This window comes from Schistocerca americana, chromosome 3, assembly GCF_021461395.2.
Source record: "Schistocerca americana isolate TAMUIC-IGC-003095 chromosome 3, iqSchAmer2.1, whole genome shotgun sequence".
Lineage (NCBI taxonomy): Eukaryota > Metazoa > Arthropoda > Insecta > Orthoptera > Acrididae > Schistocerca > Schistocerca americana.
The window spans coordinates 879,915,370-879,923,926 of record NC_060121.1 but is presented as its reverse complement, the minus strand read 5'-3'; positions in this window follow the sequence as shown (position 1 = coordinate 879,923,926).

Here is an 8,557-nt window from a genome sequence, read left to right as displayed (position 1 = left end):
TCTCAAACATTGGAGCAGTACTCATGAATGTGTCACATAATTGTTCTATACGGGTGGTGTAAGTGATCTTCCCCTCATTTCCAGTCACAAACTATATTCATCTTCCCAGAGGAAGGAAGTAACAACCCTGAAAGCTAGAAAGGTTGTTTTTTTTTAAGTGCTGTTTTTCTCTCATACTTTGTAAAAGTAATTTCATAATTTTACAATGAGTACTGTCAGCGGTTCATATAATGGTAACATTAAAATCCTGTTAATTTGAACCTTAGTGTTAACATTAACTAGCGATTGCATTCGTGAGTCGAAGCATTATGTTTAATTATAGTTATAGAAGGAGAAGCTAATAAAATATTTTTTTTACTTTGTATTTTTTTATTACCTTAGGATTTTCAGTTTTCTGCCTGATGTCTAGCAGCAACCTGTTAAAGACTTTCAATCAGAATGTGATATTCCATTCTGAATCGTAGGCAGGGATGTATAGCCTACATGGACATTGTTTTTGCTTCCAGTATTTTGCAAGTTCATTTCACTGAACAGAGTAAAATTACCCCTATTATGAACAACAAATACTATTAGGGAGTAAATATGTTGACATGTAAGTGAAAGACTCCGAAGGGCTCTGAAAAGACTTCTGTAAGAAGCTGCGCTATCAATTTTACACAATAATTTTACTCACATGGATAAAATGTTTTGTTAACTTGCCACATCAGATTTGAATAAAATCGCAAGCTTTTCATAGCAGCCTCCATCACCGTCACCAGTAATGGTACTGGTGTGGTGTGGTGTAGCAGCACATTAAAAGTTAAACTTCCTGGCAGATTAAAACTGTGTGCCCGACCGAGACTCGAACTCGGGACCTTTGCCTTTCGCGGGCAAGTGCTCTACCATCTGAGCTACCGAAGAATGACTCACGCTCGGTACTCACAGTTTTACTTCTGCCAATATCTCGTCTCCTACCTTCCAAACTTTGCAGAAGCTCTCCTGCAAACCTTGCAGAACTAGCACTCCTGAAAGAAAGGATACAGCGGAGACATGGCTTAGCAACAGCCTGGGGGATGTTTCTCATTCTGGAAACATTAAAAGTGTTTCAATTGAATTGATTCTGCATTATTTCTCTTGCTCATGTCCTTGACATTAATGCTACCAAGTTGTGTTCTTGTACAGTAATTAGTTTCCATGTTATAACATGTTAAATATAGAAAGTTTAACTGTAACCAAGCAGTAGTTTTCTTTGATGACAATATCAGTTCCAGTGCACAACTGAATTTCAAAATCTGTCTTGTGGGGTGAAAATCCATTACTGCTGCTATCTTGTGCTGACAGTGAGATGACTTTCATAGAAATACTGAATTATTTCATTTGTAATACAGTTTCATAGTTTTTGTAGTTGCTCATGACCTTTACACTTGCATGCAATAGATGTAGCATCAGCATACAGAACTATCCTTGAATTTGGGGAGCAGTATTTTGTCATTTACATAAATCGACAAAAGAAAGTATCCCAGTACAAAGTCCTGGGTACCCTGTATTACATATCAGTAATTTTAGATCAGTGTATGCCACTCGCCATTCTTAAGAGTGAAAACTGATTTGTGTTAGATAAGGTTTTATTAAACTGTGAACAATTAGCAGTATTATTACCCAGCTGTTTTCCCAGAGTATTTACTATCTCTCTCTACAAGCAATTGATAGAGATTAGCTTTCCCATCTATAGCTTATCGCAGAAAGTTCAGTAACACCTTCAACATGTAAGGAATTGAGCACCAACTATTGGCACTTTTGCAACATCACCATAAGGTTTGATATCCCTATTGAAAGACGAGCAGAAATTTTTTGTTAATTGGTGCATAATAAGGTTCTTTTTTGGTATACCAGTGCTCAGTAATAACTGAAACATCTGGTTTATTAAAACATGCTATTATGTCCAAATCATTGTGCTTACTTCCTAGGCTCTTTAAAGTTTTGGAAGATGATCTTTGTTCGCAGGCTGCATTGTCACCACATGTTTTTTCTTTTTTTTGTTTGTAACCATAAATATCCTCATTAAGTAAATCAGATGTACTTGTCAAACTGGGAAGAGGACACAAAAAGGTCACACATGTACAAAATAATAATAAAAGGAAAGATTCAAAACGAATTTCTTACAGCAAAATGTAAAACTTAATTGTTTTTGGATATATTACTTACTTATATCCTTCATTCAAAAACTTAAGAAGGCTGTTAGTTTAGTGTCTTCAAGGCATAATGCTGTTTCACTGAGCATCGCAACAATCAAGCCTGAGATAGTAGTGTACTATGATACTACCTATGAAGAAATTGATGCACTGGATGCAAAGTGCACTGTTTAGTCTACCCAGCAGGTGTTCCAGAAGATGGCCCTGCACTATTCTATAGCATCATGAATATTTGTGTGGTATATACATTAATGATATATTCATCACTGACAGAAAATTTAATAATCACATTTTTCCGAAATGGCAGTTGATGAGATCATATCTGAAGAGACAGCTATCAACCCACACTTTCAGCATGAAGTAGGACTACAATTACCAGAATTCTGAAATGTGGATCTAGTAAACCTAGAGTTGCCCTAGGAAAATAAGTAAGATGTGACATGTGTCCCAGATCAAAGATGAGAAAATGAAAGGTTGCTGTATTAGTTATAGCACACAAATATGCAGTGACTAAGAAGTGTGAAATGACTGTGTTCAAAGCTATGTAGACTTGTTTAATTCCTAGTTTAAGTCATTCACATTATTTCATTGCTGTGTTTCCTGCTGCCATCCATCAATACCAGAATGTCAACAACTACTTTGTTACTTCAAAATCTTCAACATGTTCACTGTGGCTGACACAAAGGTCAATAAGAGCTACTAGCCACGAGCTTTCAAGTGTCAGCTGCAGTGAATGTGCAAAACAAGAAAATTTTTGCTATTTAATTTAAAGTCCTATTCAGCTTCCTTTTTCAGGCGTCTTTATTTTTAAATATTAAAACTGATGAGAGTTTCATTACAAGACGCCTATTTTTGAAATCTGGATGACATCATCCCAGCACTGCAACAAAATATGCACCATACACAACAGGTTCAATGTAATCTCTCCTCTCCACAAATTGGCACCTCAGATGTGTTATATGTCATATATATGTTATACATCATATAATACTACAGTTAATTTTCCATATATCTGAGCAAAACGAGTTATTGTGTGTCCATGTTTATCTCATCTAGGCATTGCATCTTTCCCTTAACTTCAGTATGCTTTACAATAAAATTTGTATGAAAAGTTTTCTGCGTAAATTACCTATTCTACAGCTAATGCTTGTGTAACCCAATGTGCCATTCAGGTGGGTTTACTGGTGTGTCAATATAATTGTCAGGTTTGGTTTGAAAGGGGTTCTTGAAATATATTCCCACATAAATTTTTATCTATTCTCGGTTGCAAAATATATTACACACTGTCAGTGCCATTCGTGAAATCTTCTCGGGTGATCAGCCGAGTAAAGGCGTCGTCTTCTCGCAACGTTTCGAAGGGTTTCGTACCCATCATCTTCAAGCGAAGTGTCGAGATGCTGTGTTGCGCGGTCCTATAAAGGCTCCTGGACCAGTGACTGATTCCGGGCGCCGACCAATCAGGTACCTGCGGAATCGGCCGCCGCGCCAGTGGTGGAGGGTTCGCGGCGCGGACCGGGCGTCGAGTCCCTGCCGGTTCCTAATACGTCTGTGGCCGCTACCGTCTTCTTGCCGGAGCGTTCTCTTCTAATTTTAGTTATTGCGGGATTCCAAGCTGTACTAAGTTGGAAACCAGTGTCTCGATTGATCAGGTTGCTGTTCAAACGAATTTCTACAGCCTCTTTGAAAACTGAATCCCAAAATCCTTTAGCGTCACACAGCTTCTTCGTACCCTCAAAGAGGAAGGTGTGTCCTTCGTTAAGGCTATGTTCCGCTACCGCCGATTTTTCTGTCTGACCAAGGCGTACATTTCTAATGTGTTCCGAGCGTCTCTGCGTTATGCAGCGCTGCGTTTGTCCGATGTATTTCGTACCACATTCACATTCAATACTGTATACGCCCGGAGTCTGCAGTCCTAGGTGGTCTTTGACTGAGCCAAGTATGTCCTTAATTTTACTTGGAGCATGAAAAATTGTCTTGATGTTGTGTTTCTCCAGAATGCGGGCAATCTTGGCTGTTGGCGGTCCCGCGTATGGTAGAAATGCCAGGCATCTGGTCTCATCTTCTTCTTCTGGTGTGTCTACCTTCCTGCTCTTGTGTAGGGCGCGCGAGATTTGCGTCTCATTATAACCGTTGCTGCGGAAGGTCTTCCTTAGGTGTTGTAACTCTGCAGGTAGGCTGTCATCATCACAGATAGACTTGGCCCTGTGCACAAGTGTGTTAAGCACTGAGTTGCGTTGTGCTGGGTGGTGGCAACTCTGTGCATGAAGGTATAAATCCGTATGTGTCTTCTTCCTATACACAGCGTGACCCAAGGTGCCATCAGGGTGCCTCTTGATTAGAATGTCAAGGAAGGGCAAGCTTCCGTTTTCTTCCACCTCCATGGTGAATTGTATGTTGCTGTGTATGCTGTTGAGATGTCGCAGGAAGTCTTGCAGGTTCTCTCTGCCATGTGGCCACACGACAAAAGTGTCATCCACATATCTGTAGAAGGCTTTAGGTTTCAATGGGGCGGTGTCCAGGGCTATGTCTTCAAAGTGCTCCATGTAAAGATTAGCGATGCCTGGAGCTAAGGGGGACCCCATGGCTACACCATCCACTTGTTCATAAAATTTGCCTCCACACTTGAAGTAGGTGTTTGTTAACACATGCCGGAACAGCTTTATTGTGTCCTCACTAAAGCGTGTTTCGAGCAGCGCTAGGGAGTCTTCCAGCGGTACTCGTGTGAAGAGTGAGGTGACGTCAAAGCTGACAAGAAGATCTTCTTTATCCAGGCGAAAGCCTTGTAGTACCTTCACAAACTCTGCCGAGTTCTTGACATGGTGCTCACAGTGACCCACGATCGGTTTGAGCAGTTGTGCTAGGTACTTGGCTAAACCATATGTCGGTGAGTTGATGGTGCTCACTATGGGTCGCAATGGAACTCCGTCTTTGTGGATCTTAGGGAGCCCATATAGCCGTGGTGGTGCCGGTGCTCTGGGGTACAGCTTCCTGATGACGTCCTTTTCCAGTCCAGAGTCATTGAGCAAGGCGATGGTCTTGCGAGTCACGGAAGCTGTCGTGTCCTTGTCCAGTTGCTTGTAGGCAGTATCTTGTAGCAGTGAGTTTATCTTCTGCCAATAATCTTCTTTCCTCAGTATCACCGTGGCATTGCCTTTGTCAGCAGCTAGAACGACAGTGTCCTCATCCTCACGTAGGGCCTTAAGAGCCTTCCATTCAGCAGACGTTATGTTGTTCTTGGGCATTTTTGCCTTCTCCAGGACCCTGCACGTCTCTCTCCTAACTTCCTCAGCTGCCTCCGTAGGGAGGCCGCGCACGGCTTGCTCGATGCTGCTGATAATGTCTCGCTTAGGTAGTGTCCTGGGTACTGGAGCAAAATTCAGTCCTCTCGACAGCACTGATATTGTGGTCTCGTCCAGTTCTTTGCCTGCCAGATTGATGACAGTCTTAGCATTGGTTGTGTGGTCAGCATGTTGCCGGGCTCCAGACAGTCTGGTGAACTTGCCACATTGTTTTTCCGTGGCTTTTCTCTTGTGGATCTCACTGCTTGCATATGTGTTTCCGTCGATCCACTCCCATGTGTGTGGTGGGAGATAGGATGCCAATCGAAGGTGTTGAGTAAGCAGCATCCTTGCGTTCTTATCTAACTCCTGCCTGGTGACCCGTATGTGTTCGCGCACCAGGGCCGCACCGGCTCGTTGTAGTATGCGTCTGGATCTTGTCGTGCTCACAGGGTGTCGCAAGTTGGCAAATTTCGGCAACACTTCTTTATCTCGACACCGTTGTAAGAAGGCCAATCTGCTAAGCAGCTTGCCCGTCTTGAGTCGTAGTTTGTGTAGCATCTGGTAGCTGCGATGGATATCCTCCCCGTAGAGGTATGTTAAATGTGATTTGAGACTTTCTCGGCGTATTCCATTCGTGAAATCTTCTCGGGTGATCAGCCGAGTAAAGGCGTCGTCTTCTCGCAACGTTTCGAAGGGTTTCGTACCCATCATCTTCAAGCGAAGTGTCGAGATGCTGTGCTGCTGCACTCATCTTTTGCTTTCCCCACTTTGGGGAAGTGTGAGGGGGAGTCTGTAGCCTTTTGGCTTTTACTCCCCTGTGTACATGTGTGTGTGGTTTTTCTATATATTTTTGGTGTCTGTGATATGTGATGAATTGTTGTGTGTGTATCTGGGACTTGCCTGAGGTAGGCGAGATGATTGGTGATATATGGGAAGGAACTGGATTAGGGATTGGGTATTGGGATTTTTCTCTTTGACTTAATCGTCGAAGATCGTCATAGGGCGCTTGTGTTTATCGCGGGACATGTCATACCGACCAAGGGAGTGGATGAGTGCATTTCCGGATCTGGAAGTACCTTCATAGAAGGCCCTTGCCAGATCCTGGAAACGCTCTCTCAGGAGTGGGATATCGGCTGCAGCGTGCAGGTCGTCTGTGGGGAATCCGAGAGGTAGATGCAGTGCCCTTCTGAGGGCGCGGTTCTGCAGCCTCTGGAGTTTGTCCAGGTGCTGCTTCGCCGCGTATCCCCAGACAGGGCACGCATACTCCATTACTGGCCGGATCAGGGCCTGGTAAACGTTTACTGCTACTGGGCAGGGAAGGGAGCTGTTTGTGTTTAGGATAGGGTATAGGATGGACATTCTGGCGCAGACATTCCTGTGGACCTCGTCTATGTGGGGTTTCCACGTAAGACGAGAGTCCAAGGTTACGCCAAGGTACTTGGCGGTTCTGCGCCAGGGGAGTTGGGTTCCATTTAGGTGGAGGTGGAGGGGGGGACGTTGAGGAGGTTCGCGCCTTCCGAGCCTGCGGGTAATCAGCATTGCCTGCGTCTTCTCCGAGTTGATGGTGATGCGCCAGCGACGGGCCCAGGTTTCTGTGTCATCTAAAACCCTTTGTAGCCTACGAATGACCAGGTCCTTGTTCGCATTTCTTGTGTAAAAGGCTGTATCATCTGCGTACTGCGCAGTGTGCACCAGGGGGGCCGTTGGAGTGTCCGCAGTGTACAAGCTGTACAATACGGGCCCCAGGACCGATCCCTGTGGCACCCCGGCACGAATACGCCTTCTGGTGGAGGTGGCAGTTTCTACTTTGACGGAGAAAGTCCTATTCGTGAGGTAGCTCTTGATTAGCTGAACTATGCTCCCTGGAAACCCTTGTGAGTACAACTTGTAGAGTAGCCCTCTATGCCATACTGAATCAAAGGCTTTGGCTACGTCTAGTAGCACTGTCCCGCAGTAGCCTCTGTGGTTGAAGCCCTCTGTGGCTGCTTCAACCATTCTCATGACCTGTTGTGGGGCAGAGTGGTTCTGCCGGAATCCAAATTGGAAATCCGGCAGAATTTGCTCTCTGGTAATATGTTCTTGTATGGGTTTTAGCAGGAGGCGCTCATAGATCTTGCTGAGTGTTGGCAAGAGGCTAATCGGCCTGTAGTGCTGCGGGAATAGAGGGTCTTTTCCTGGTTTGTGTATCGCGACCACTTCCGCATGTTTCCAGCAAGCTGGGAACTCACGGGAACGAGTAATCTCGTTGAGGACGTTCGCGAGGTGTGTGATCGCTGTGGGTGGGAGTTTTTTGACTAACTGGTTTGTGACACTGTCGTGCCCTGGCGCCTTTTTTATAGGGAGAGACCTGATTACTCTTGCCACGTCCTCGGGGGCAAAAAGTATGGGTTCGTCCTTTGGGTCCTCCTCAGCATTGAGGAAGACAGCCAGTTGACGACTGACTACCTCTTCATGCTCTTCATCCTGGGGTTCTGCCGTTTGAAACTGCTTCTCGAAGGAGTCGGCGAGGGCGTTGGCCTTCTCAGCATTGCTGTAGACCAATCCCCGCTCGCCGTGCAGTGGCGGCATCCTAGCGCGTCTTTTTGTGAATTGTTTGGTTGCTTGCCAAAGTGTATGATCGTCTACTTTGAGAGCTGTGAGGCGGTTTTGCCATTGCTGGTTTCTGTGCTCATTGAGCGCTACCTTCAGTTCTCTCTGTAGACGATTGAGCAGCCTCCTTGTGGCCTGATTTCTGGTGATCTTCCACTCTTTTGCCACTCTGTTCTTGTGACGGATTTGAGCTAGTAAGTGTTCCGGGAGCTGTATTTGCGGTGGAGGGCCATCCCTTTGTGGTGGGGTGGCCTCTTCCGCTGCCTGCAAGATGGTGCCTGTAAAGTCTAGTAGCGCTTGATCTACTGTTTCGGCAGTAGGTGGCGGAGCGCGAGCGATATCAGAGGCGACAGTTTCTTGGTATCGCTCCCAGTCTGTGCGTTTGTAAGACGTCTGGTACCGTGGGAGTGCTACCCATTCTCCCACATCGACTTCTAGAATCACTGGGTTGTGGTCGGAGGACATTCTGTTGATTGTCCTTGCGGTCACAAATCCTGCGATCCTCCTAGTGAGAGC